The 12,295-nt window shown below is 43.9% G+C and overlaps 1 pseudogene; it reads right to left on the bottom strand.

The window, feature by feature from the left end:
- LOC128347575 (zinc finger protein 850-like) overlaps positions 1 to 12,295 on the bottom strand; it is a 54,634-nt pseudogene that overhangs the window by 40,739 nt on the left and 1,600 nt on the right.

Below are 12,295 nucleotides of genomic sequence, written 5' to 3' on the forward strand. Positions count from 1 at the left end.
CTCAAGCTTCCCAGTGATGGGCCTGCCAAGATCGTGCCCAGGAATGGCCTGATGGTGGGTGGAGGGTGATGCTGAGCTGGTCTGCACATGGCTCCGTATTGCACTCAGAAAAACTTCTTGGAACTTGGTGAAGTGAAAAACTTCTTGGAACTTGGGAGAGCCAGTGTGGTGTCATGGTTAGAGTGCTGGACTAGGACCGGGGAGACCCAAGTTCAAATCCCCATTCAGCCATGAGACTTGCTGGGTGACTCTGGGCCAGTCACTTCTCTCTCAGCCTAGCCTACTTCACAGGATTGTTGTGAAAGAGAAACTAAAGTATATAGTACTTTAGGCTCTGGGCTCCTTGGAGGAAGAGCGGGATATTAATTTTTTTTTTTTTAAAGTCAAGCCCGCAGTCCTCAAGCACAGGTGTATTCCTTTCCAGAGAGTGGCGCTCTTTGAACCAGGCTTCTGGTCCAAAGTCCGATTTTCCACCCACCCACCCACATCCTTCAGGTGATGGCTTCGTTGCGGGTGCCCTGCAGCAGCCTGCCCACCAATCAAGCAGGCCCACCAAAAGTGAAATTTAACAAGTGAAATAAAAGTACCCACTAGTCTTTAACCAACTGAACTATAACAGTCAACTAATCAGTAACATCCAACTTAAACTTATCTTGTCTAACATTACAAACTGCAGCACAAAATTTCACAAACATAGTATAAATTAGTCTCCTAATTTGCAAAGATATTAGTCTCCTAACCAAATACAGATTGGTTAATGCAATAATATTTCCATTAGCCACATATGGCTGTGAAACTTGGACTTTGAAGAAGGCAGATAGGAGAAGGATGGAGGCTTTCGAAATGTGGTGTTGGAGGCGACTGTTGAATATCCCATGGACAGCGAGAATTACGAATAAGGAAATTTTAGATCAAGTTAAACCAATAATATCGCTAGAAGCTAAGATTACAAAACAAAGACTGACATATTTTGGTCATGTCATGCGAGCTGATTCACTCGAAAAGACAATTATGCTGGGAATGATCAGCGAGAGAAGGAGACGGGGACAGCCTTGTATTCGGTGGCTGGATGTTATAAAAAATGACAGTGGAATGACCATGGCGGAATTGGAAGCTGTACGAAATAGGACGACATGGAGTGCATTGATCCATAGAGTGACCAAGAGTCGGACACAACTGAAAAGATAGAGAGTATAAATTTCCACATTGAGACCAGGAAGAAACTTCAGAGCACCTAGGGTAGAAGGCTATGAGTGGAGCGATGAGTGACCCTTGTAGTTCTCGGTAAAGGGGACAGTTCAAAAGAACATACTTAGTCGTTTCAATAGGACCAGAGCCACAGGGACAGATTCTATAAGGAAAAGAGGTTTTCCTATATCTCCCAAGTTATACCATCGTGGACAAAGCATTACATCTCGCTAAGGAATAGGCCGCTCTTCTATGACAGGGAGTTGTTAAGTTATAAAAATATGCTGTTGGCTCACAATCTAAAAAGAAACATAAGATAGACACCAGCAACAGTAACTGGAGGGATGCTGTGCTGGGGGTGGATAGGGCCAGTTGCTCTCCCCCTGCTCACTACAGAGAATCACCACTTTAAAGAGGTGCCTCTTTGCCCAGTTAGCAGGGGAAAGTATGATTTATTCTTCCCCAAATTATAGTGTCTGGGGACCAAAGCAACATCATTCAGATGATCAACATCATTTTATTTATTTATTTATTTATTAAACTTCTATACCGCCCAAACCTTCGTCTCTGGGCGGTTAACATAAAACAATTATAACACATATAAAAACAGTTTTAAGAAGCTAAGAAAGCTTGGGTGAAAAGATGGGTTTTCAGATTTTTTTAAAAAAATTCCAGAGATGGGTAGGATTGTATCTCAGCAGGGAACACATTCCACAATCTCGGGGCAGCAACCGAGAAGGCCCATCTCTGTGCAGCCACCAGACGAGTCGGTGGTAACTGGAGACAGACTTCCTCAGATGACCTCAATGAGTGGTGTGGCTCATAGTGAAGAAGATGCTCTCTTAAATACCCAGGGCCTAAGCCATTTAGGGCTTTATAAGTTATAACTAGCACTTGTATTTTGCCCGGAAACCTATTGGCAGACAGTGAAGCTTCATCAGCAGAGGAGTAATGTGATCTCTCCGAGATGACCCAGAGACCAGCCTGGCTGCCGCATTCTGAACCAACTGGAGTTTCCGGACTACATACAAAGGCAGCCCCATGTAGAGAGCATTACAAAAGTCAAGTCTGGAGGTTACCAACAGATGTACCACTGTTTTGAGGTCATTGATCTCAAGAAACAGGTGTAGCTGGGGTATCAGCTGGAGCCGATAGAAAGCACCTCTGGCCACCACCTCAACCTGAGAAATCAAGGAGAGGTGTGGATCTAGAAGTACTCCCAGACTGCGGACCTGTTCCTTTTGGGGAAGTGTGACCCCCATCTAGAACAGGGAGATCAAAATCATCTCTAGAGTTCTGACCCTGCACAATAAGTACCTCCGTCTTATCTGGATTCAGCTTCAGTTTATTCTCCTTCATTCAGCCCATTACTGCTTCCAGGCAGGGATTTAGGGAGGATATTCCAGCTCCTGAAGAAGTTGACATGGAGTAGATCTGGGTGTCACCAGCGTACTGGTAACACCCAGCTCCAAATCCCCTGATGATCTCTCCCAGCGGTTTAATGTAGATGTTAAAAAGCATTGGAGAAAGTACGGAGCCTTGAGCGACACCATACTTAAGCTCAGATTTTGAAGAGCAACAGTCTCCACTCAATATCATCTGGAATCTGTCCGAGAGGTAGGAGCGAAACCACTGTAAAACGGTGCCTCCCACCCCCAACCCCCTCAGACGTTCCAGAAGGATACTATGGTCGATAGTATCGAAAGCCGCCGAGAGATCCAAAAAGACCAACAGAGTCACACTTCCTTTGTCAATTCCCAAATGGAGATCATCCATCAGGGCGACCAAGGCAGTCTCCACCCCATATCCCACCCGAAAACTAATTTGAAATGGGTCTAGATAATCAGTCTCCTCCAAGAACACTTGGAGCTGAGAGGCCACCACCCTCTCAATTACCTTGCTCAGCCATGGGAGGTTGGAAACAGGCCTATAACTGCTCAACTCTGAGGGATCTAATGCAGGCTTCTTTAGAAGAGGTCTAATGACTGCCTCCTTAAGACAAGGAGGCATCCTGCCCTCCCTCAGAGAAGCATCTATGATTCTTAGTGTGATGGCTCCCTTGGTGCTCTCAAAGCCAATTGCCAAAAGTGATCCCATTGAAACGCCATAAAACATAAATTTAGACTTGAGATGACGGGGCCATGAAGAATGTAAGGAATCAGGACGGGGCCATGAAGAATGGAAGGGATCAGGAATTAATCCAACTGGGAAGGCCTTAAGTTTTAGCCAGTAGCGGAATAAGGTGAGCTCAGTGATCTTTTTCAGCATCTAGTAGAGAACACCAGTAAACCCAAGAGTTCATTTCTGTAGCATTCATAGATTTCAAGGCCACTTTTGACTCAATATCACAATCTAAATTGGGGGCGGGGGGTTCTATTGATTGGTGGCTGTTGGGTTTAATTCAGTGTTTATATCAAAATACTCCACTTAAGAGAAGTACAACCTACAAGGACACCTTTCAGATTATTTCCCTCCAAAAAGAGGGGTCAAACAAGGACATGTTCTGGCCTAACCTTTAAGGTTGCCAACAAACATATATTGGCTCTCTTGTATGCCAACAATTTCACCATTTGCTCTAGGACAGTTACAGAGGGAAAAGCGGGCTTGGAACTCCCTTGCTCTTTGGTGTTTTGGAAATGAGCCATCTATTAATAACCACAAATAAAGAAGCGTTGGTCTTTGAAAAGTGATCAAAAAACCAAAACATTGTTGGGTTGTTAATGATATAGAGCTCAATCAGGTTAATACTTTTCGATATATGGGAGCAGTTTTCATTCATCTGGGAGTCGAATGGGTGCATGCTAAATATGTGACTCTGAAGCACAGTGTAGCATAAAGGTTATTAAGAGGGGTTTTTTCAAGCAAACGGTGCTCATTATATTCCTGCAGCTCTGAAACTCTTTGAAGCACAAGGTCTCTCTCAATCATTACACAGAGCTCCATTATTATGCAGCAATAAATCTTTTGCAAGATGTCATGGATCCCACGATGCTGTCACCACGTGTCATAGAAGGGGTAATATTCAACCGGCTCTGTGATCTTAAGCGTCCCCGCTGTCACCAAGTAGACTTTTGTATTTTTTCTGGCTGTGCCTACAAGAACAGCCTTCCAAACCTCTGTCTTATTCAAAGTGATGTAGGGTAGAAAGGCTTCTAAGCGTGGAAACTACAAATTTTTGTAGACAGAAACTACAAATTTTTAACTTCAACACAAGGAAACCTTTGAAATAGCTCAATTCAAAACTCTGTGTTTTGGCACATCCCTGACTAAAACTCTGCTGAAGGCAGCCTCCTTATATTCTCTTTTCTCCTCCAAACTTTTTTCAAACCAATCAACACAACTCAAGTTCCCTTCATTAAAAAAAGCATTCTCAATCAAATCACACCCTCTCTTCCCTCCAAAACCAAACTAGAACAGGAGCTGTGAACTTTTAACCCCTGCACAGCTTTTTAACATGGGGAGTAAAAAAAGCAATTGCAATACAGAAATCTTGTATACAAAAAGGGGAGGTTTCAGGCCTCATTCCTTCGCACAAGAACAGGGACGTTCGACTAGATGTGGATCAGATAGATGGGTTTAGATTATTACAGGTCAAATCGGCAAGTTAGATACCGTACATAGCTTATTTTCTAAAGGGAAATACTGCAAAAACACAGAAGGGGTGTTTTTCTGCTAAGAGTTGGCTATCTGAACATAAGAACAGCCCTGCTGGATCGGGCCCAAGGCCCATCTAGTCCAGCATCCTATTTCACATAGTGGCCCACCAGATGCCACTGGAAGCCTACAGCAGGAGTTGAGGGCATGCCCTCTCTCCTGCTGTTACTCTCTTGCAACTGGTACTCAGAGGCATCCTGCATTTGAGGCTGGAGGTGGCCTATAGCCCTCCGACTAGTAGCCGTTGATAGACCTCTCCTCCATGAAATTATCCAAACCCCTCTTCAAGCCATCCAGGTTGCTGGCTGTCACCACATCTTGTGGCAGAGAATTCCACAAGTTGATTATGTGCTGTGTGAAAAAATACTTTCGTTTGCTGGTCCTAGATTTCCCAGCAATCAATTTCACGGTATGACCCCTGGTTTTAGTGTTATGTGAGTGGGAGAAGAATTTCTCTCTGTCCACTTTCTCCACTCCATGCATGATTTTATAGACCTCTATCATGTCTCCCTGCCGTCATTTTGGTCAACTGACTGGTGAGATCACCTAAGCCCAATGTATTTTTGGAAACAATGCAACAGTCAGCAATTAATAATTTCTGCAAATGAAGCAATAGTAATCAAGTATTTATTCAACAATGATGTCTTTCTGATTAAGGTGGGTGGTATCTTCTAATTAGATGTGGCTGATCAAAACTTAACAAATACCCCAAACCATCTCCTTAGGAGGAAATGACCTTCCCCTAAGACAAGGGCTTATACAAATTGAAGCCATGGATTTGATTTAGAGATTTTTTTTCTTCCTCCTCTCTCTTTGGGGGAATGACTCCTCTCCTTTTTGGAGGATATTTCCTTCTTTTCCGCCAATTTTCCTAATTCTGAGCTTTAAGCTCTGACTGTAGTCTTTTTTATTTTTGTTTTAATTTTCACTGGGTCTCCTGTTTTGCGTCCTATCTTTTGTGTTGCTGAGGCCGATTTGCAGATGGAACCGGCAAGAGTGGTGATATGCCTCTCTCTCCAGCCTCTGCATGTACATTTCACCACAGGACCATACCCCTTATTTTAAAAAAGAGAAGGAAAAAGAGGCCGAAAAAGAATCTAAAAATAATGGATGAACACGAGTGTGTAATTTCAGTGCTGTGACCACTTTTTTGGGGGGAAATAACTGGATGCGTGCTTCAGTGCTGCGATTGCACCAAAGAGAGAAGTACTGCCATTCATAAGCGAGGCCCTCCTTTTGTCAAATGCACCCCATAGAAGCTCATGCCTTAAAATGTGGCCTTTTAAGGCGACGTGGTCTTGGCTCTCTTTTCCAAAGCCGATTAATGTAGCTCTTTTCCAGGAATTCATTTACAACATGAATAAGTAGACTAGTACTTCAGAGAGGAATAAAGGAATGCTTCCAGCCAAAGCACTTACCACACTAAAAGCATTTATATGGTTTCACCAGCGTGAAGCTTTTGATAAGTTAGGTTTGTGCAGTATCTGAAGCACTTCCCACACTCCAGTCATTGATACGGTTTCTCTCCTGTGTGAATCCTTTGATGTGAAGTGAGGGAGTCAGTTCGAGGGAAGCTCTTCCCACACTCCAAACATCTATATGGTTTCTCTCCTGTGTGGATCCTTTGGTGTGAAGTGAGATTTGCATTTTGACTGAAGCTCTTCCCACACTCCAAGCATGTATATGGTCTCTCTCCTGTGTGAATCCTTTGATGTGAGGTAAGGTACTTCTTATGGCTAAAGCTCTTTCCACATTCCAAGCATTTATATGGTTTCTCGCCTGTGTGAATCCTTTGGTGTGAAGTGAGATATGTACTTTGATTGAAGCTCTTCCCACACTCCAGACATCTATATGGTTTCTCTCCTGTGTGAATTCTTTGGTGTTTAGTGAGACTTGCATTTTGACTGAAGCTCTTTCCACACACCAAGCATGTATACGGTTTCTCTCCTGTGTGACTCCTTTGATGTAAAGTAAGTCGCTGCTTATAGCTAAAGCTCTTTCCACACTCCAAGCAACTATATGGTTTGTTTCCTGTGTGAATCCTTTGATGTGAGGTAAGGTACTTCTTGTGGCTAAAGCTCTTTCCACACTCCAAGCATGTATAGGGTTTCTCACCTGTGTGAATCCTTTGATGTACAGTGAGATATGCACTTTGATTGAAGCTCTTTCCACACTCCAAGCATTTATATGGTTTCTCTCCTGTGTGAACCCTTTGATGCATAGTGAGTTTTGCCCTTTGACTGAAGCTTTTTCCACACTCCAAGCATGTATATGGTTTCTCTCCTGTGTGAATCCTTTGATGCACAGTGAGTTTTGCCCTTTGACTGAAGCTCTTTCCACACTCCAAGCAACTATATGGTTTCTCTGCAGTATGTATTCTTTGATGTTTACTAAGAATTCCTCTCTTGCTGAAGCTTTTCCCGCATTCCAAGCATTTGTATGGTTTCTCCTCTGTATGCATTTTCCCCTTAGGCTGAAGGCTGGATTCAGAACTGAAGCTACTCCTGTTGAAAGGGCAAAGAGTTTTCTCTAATACTTTCTCCTTTTCCCCCTGGATTGTGATTGTATGTAATTCGCCATGCTGAGAAGCAGGTAAGCTACTCCTCTTCTTCTGTCTGATTTCACTTTTTATTCTTTGCTGTTCCCTCTGTGTCCTTTCAGCATCTCCCAACAATCCTCTGTGGGGTTTCCTCTTATTCTCACTATCCCAACTGCTGCCTGCTAGAATGAAGAGAGAAAACTGATCAGGACTGAGATAGTAAAGGGGCTTCACATCCATGAACAAGTCCCAGTCATGTGTTCTCTTGATGGGAGAAGAACACAGCCAGACTACTCTGTATTACTGAGGCACAGGTGGATGTAGCCCAATGCCAGCCCTGGGGCTTTGGGTATCCTAGGCAAAGTATGACCTGACACCCTCCAACAGAGTGGAGAGAAAAATGGGATATCTAGAATGAACCTTTGGAAGTAGTTACTTGGAAATCTCAATGAACACTATAAATAGAAAATCAAGCAGCCGCTTAGAATGAACATTTACACGAAATAATAATAAACTAACATGTCTAAATAATAAAGAACAACTTTGTTATTACTTCAACAGGCTAGGCAGATGTCTGAGCAATCTTCTAGGCTAGGAAGCAAAGCTCTACATGGCAGAGAGCAGGTCTACCAACAGCTGCATGCCACAGTAATAAGAAGACATTGTCCCCCTTCAACTGAAATGAGCACTGCAGATCCAAAGGGTGTTGGCAGTGTGGAATTTGCAACTTAGGGAGCCAATGTAGTGCAGTGGGCAAAGTGTTGGACTAGGACTTGAGAGACCCGAATTCAAATCCCCCATTCAGACATGAAACTCTGTATAAACTGGAAAAATTCAGTAATCTAATCAGTACTTTTGATGGGTGCATGTCTTAGGTTCATAGAGCTTTGAGAAAGCGGGGGTGGGGGATTTACCTCCACCAGCCTTATCTGTGTTCTTCTAGCTAATTGGCACATTAGCTGACTGCTATCCTTTTTGTGGAAGGAGAGGAAAGACAAGGTGGTTCACCCTGAGTGCAGAGTGGCCTTGACAGAGAGTTAACCTGCTTTTAGTTAACTTCTGGGGTCTACTTAGGATAAGGGAGGGTGTGTATCTGCTCCCCTTTAAAATCTGCTCGTTTAGGAGCCAAATCTAGGGGTGACTGGCCCACTGTCACAAAGTGATCTATCCCCATGTGTATAAACAGAGAGCCCACGATGCTGTGAGGCTCATGAACATGTACAGAGTGAGATCTCCAAGCCTGGAGACTCAAACACGAATGAAGGGGGCTCCTGGGAGCAAAAAGAAAAGCTTGGCTAGTAACAAAGCTTTATGCAAGAATAGCTCTTTTGCAAGATGTCACGGATTCCACTGTGTATATTTTTGCAAACAGGCAACAGTCAGCATTTCATAATTTCTGCAAATGAGGCAACAGTCATCAATCAATTATAGAAGATACCATCCATCTTAATCAGAAAGACATCATTATAGAATGACGTCTTTCTGATTAAAGGTGGTATCTTCTAATTAGACAACAACGCCTATCAAAACTTAACAAGTACCCCAACGCATCTCCTTAGGAGGAAATGACCTCCCCCTAAGACAAGGGTTTATACACGTTTAAGCCATGGATTTGATTTAGAGAGTTTTTTCTCTCCCTATGATAGGTAAACCTTTTCTCCCCTTTGGGGGACTTTTTCCTCCCCCTTTGGAGAATGTCTCCTCTCCATTTTGGAGAATCTTTCCTCCTTTTCCTCCAATTTTCCTCGCTCTGAGCTTTAAGCTCTAGCTCTAGTCTTTTTTATTTTTGTTTTTAGTTTTCATTAGGTCTCCTGTTATTAGATTGTGAGCCCTTTGGGGACAGGGATCCATAATTTATTTTTTTATTCTCTGTGTAAACCACCCTGAGTCATTTTTGGAAGGGCAGTATAGAAATAGAATTAATAATAATAATAATAATAATAATAATAATTGTAAACAAAAATAATTAATTAATAAGTCCTATCTTTTGTGTTGCTGAGACTGATTTGCAGATTGAACTGGCAGGACTTTTAGAGGATTAGCTCTTCTAACCTATCCTAAATGTAACCCAAATAAAATATTAACTTGATTTCTGGAAAGTGGGCTTCATTTTCTGGGCAGTGAGCAAACAGCAGGTCAGGACACAAGAACCACATACTAAGATTTGGCCTCTAGGGAATACTCCATCATAAACATTCCAACATATAATTGGAATGTTCCACAGGCAAGAGGTGAGGGCATACTCTCAATCTTGGTGTTGCTCTCTTGCAACTAGTATTTAGAGGCATCTGGCCCCTCAGGCTGGAAGTGGCCAATAGCCATCAGACTAGTAGCCATTGATAGACCAGTTCCCTATGAATTTGTCTAAGCCCCTTTTAAAGCCATCCAAGCTAGTGGCTATCACCATACCATCATAATATGGGGCTGGGAAGGAAATATATTAGTAGGGCCATGCTATCATCCTCCTAATCATAACACGGAGGGTGACCTGGAGTTGGAGAAGGAAAATCTGGGAGGTGTCAGAGAGGGGTGTCCTCTCTTTCCCCGTTTCAGTCTCTCCTTCAGTGAAAAAGAGGGAGCCTTACCCAGAGAGGACACATTCTCATAATTCTCCTCCATGACTGTCCTGTGCAGGGCTCTTTGGTCTGGATCCAGCAGTGCCCACTCCTCCTCCGTGAACCGCACAGCCACCTCCTCAAACGTCACGGGACCCTGAAAGAGGGGGGGAAAACATTTCCTCCCTCACAAAACATGTAAGGGTTCTTTCCCTTCCAATCCCAATCCCAACTGGAAGTTAATGTAAACTGGGCGGAGAAGGGCAGGGAAGATTCTCCTGCATGGTCATTAATTATATTTATATACTACTTTTCACAAAAACCTTCAAAGTGGTTTACATAGCAAATAAAAAGAAAAGGATCGAGAAGCTTTCACACCAGCAATGGCCATTGCTAAATATTTGACAGCCAACCCTTTCAAAGGCTCTTCCTTGCCTAGTTAGCCAGATTAAAGCCTTCACAAATGGCTTTCACAGCCCTCCTAGCTGGCAGTTTTGACAGAAGCCAAAGGAAAGAGAGATGCTTTCACACCCAGGGGGATGTGGAGCAGACAAAGGTGATCTGTTCATTCCCTGTCCTCCTCCTCCCCCAGTGATCCCTCCCCTACTTGATCTGGTTGCACTGAAGCCTCTTCAGCAAGAAGAGAGGGCCAAGAATCCATTGGCAGAGTCAATCCAGTACCTGCGAATCACACAAGAGTGATGGAAAGATGTTAGTGAATGAAACAGAGAGACCACCAAGTATAGTTTTATAGAAGTTTTTATGCTGGCTTCGTGCACAATTCAAAATATGGATTCTGACACAAATGGCAGCTTTTGAGTTGAAAACTGCCATTATTCAACGTATTTTAAAATGATGGGAGAGACTGGAGAAAAAAAGTTCCCCCCACTCACGCACACCCTCAAAACCAATACTGAGGGGAGCATGAAAGCAAGGCTAGGAGTTCAGGTGGCCTCCCTCCATCATGTACATCTGGCAAGAAAAAGGGTGGACGATGAAAGGAGAAAGAGGGCAGGGAAGGCCTGAGGGGAGAGTTGTAGGGTACATTTCCTCCTGGACCCTGGAGGATTTTCTTCAAGCAAAGATAGGTAATTCCAGCTCATTTCCAGGCCTTCTCCTTCCAGAAAAGGCAGGCAAATGCTAGGATTTGTGGCGGGTGGCTGTCCTGCCTGAAGGCTGCAGAGCAAATCCTTCAGTCTGGGGTGGCGGGTCGCACAATGCAACCACCTTGCCACTCATCTGCCCTAATAGGTCCTACCCTCTGGGGACACTCCTGGTCTCAGCCTCCCCTTGAGCTCCATTGAGTGCAGCACTATAGAAAACCCAGAAAGACATGAGAAAAACTTCTGATGGAGGCACACAAGTGCATTTCAGGGGGAAACGTGTGAAAATCCTCCAACTTGGGGGGTCAGGGATCTTCACAGCAGAGCAGCCTCCACCCTCATCTGCCCAAATAATTTCTTCCCTCCGCACACTCTCCCGCTCTCAATCATTCCTTGAGATCTTTTGAGTGCAGCATTATAGAAAATCAGAACAGACATCAGAAAAAAATATTGAGGGGACATGCAAGTGCCTATTAGGGGGCGCATGACCAATGCACCTCTCCTTCAAGTAACCCCAGGGGTCCAGGTGGGAAGACTTGCCCACCCCATTGCCCCTCCTTGGCTAACATCAGGAAGGAGAGGCTGATGGGAAAGATGCCAGTCTGGAAGTCTGATGATTTCCAATAATGGTTCATCCTTTATAACCAACATTTTCTGTTTGGGTACAATTTTATATTTAAGTTCCATGTGATGTGTTTCTTTTAAGATGGAGTTTCTTTGGCACATCACATGCAAGGAAAAGTGTCTCCCCACTGTCTCTGCAAGTACAGGTTCAGTTGTATAAATCCCGAAACAAAACATTAAAAATATTTTTTTTTAAGAGGCTAGAAAGCAGCAGCATCCTCAAATGGGCTCAGAGAAACATCAAAGCATCCCATGTATTTCGAGGACATATGAAGAAGAGGATGGCCAAGGGGACATCCGACCCATCCCTCCTTACCCAGCGAGGTGGCAGCTCTGCCAACTTCCTGCGAGGTCCACCTGGACAGCGGCCTCTGCTTGGCATCCAATGGAGCCCTCTTTTCCTCAGAGAAATCAGGAGCAGCTTCTGACAATGGTCCTGGAATCTGAAAGAGACAGAAGAAGAGATCCCAGAAAGAGAACAGGGAGAGGCAGAGATTAGGATGGCAATGGCACAGAACAAGGCCTGAGAAGGGGTGAGGTGGGAAGGTAATCTCTGTGACGGATTCTCCAGTTGTCTGCTTGGACAACTAGAGGCTTCTTCCAGGATCTCCTGGCTCACATTCTAGGCCTGT

Source organism: Hemicordylus capensis, chromosome 2, assembly GCF_027244095.1.
Source record: "Hemicordylus capensis ecotype Gifberg chromosome 2, rHemCap1.1.pri, whole genome shotgun sequence".
Lineage (NCBI taxonomy): Eukaryota > Metazoa > Chordata > Lepidosauria > Squamata > Cordylidae > Hemicordylus > Hemicordylus capensis.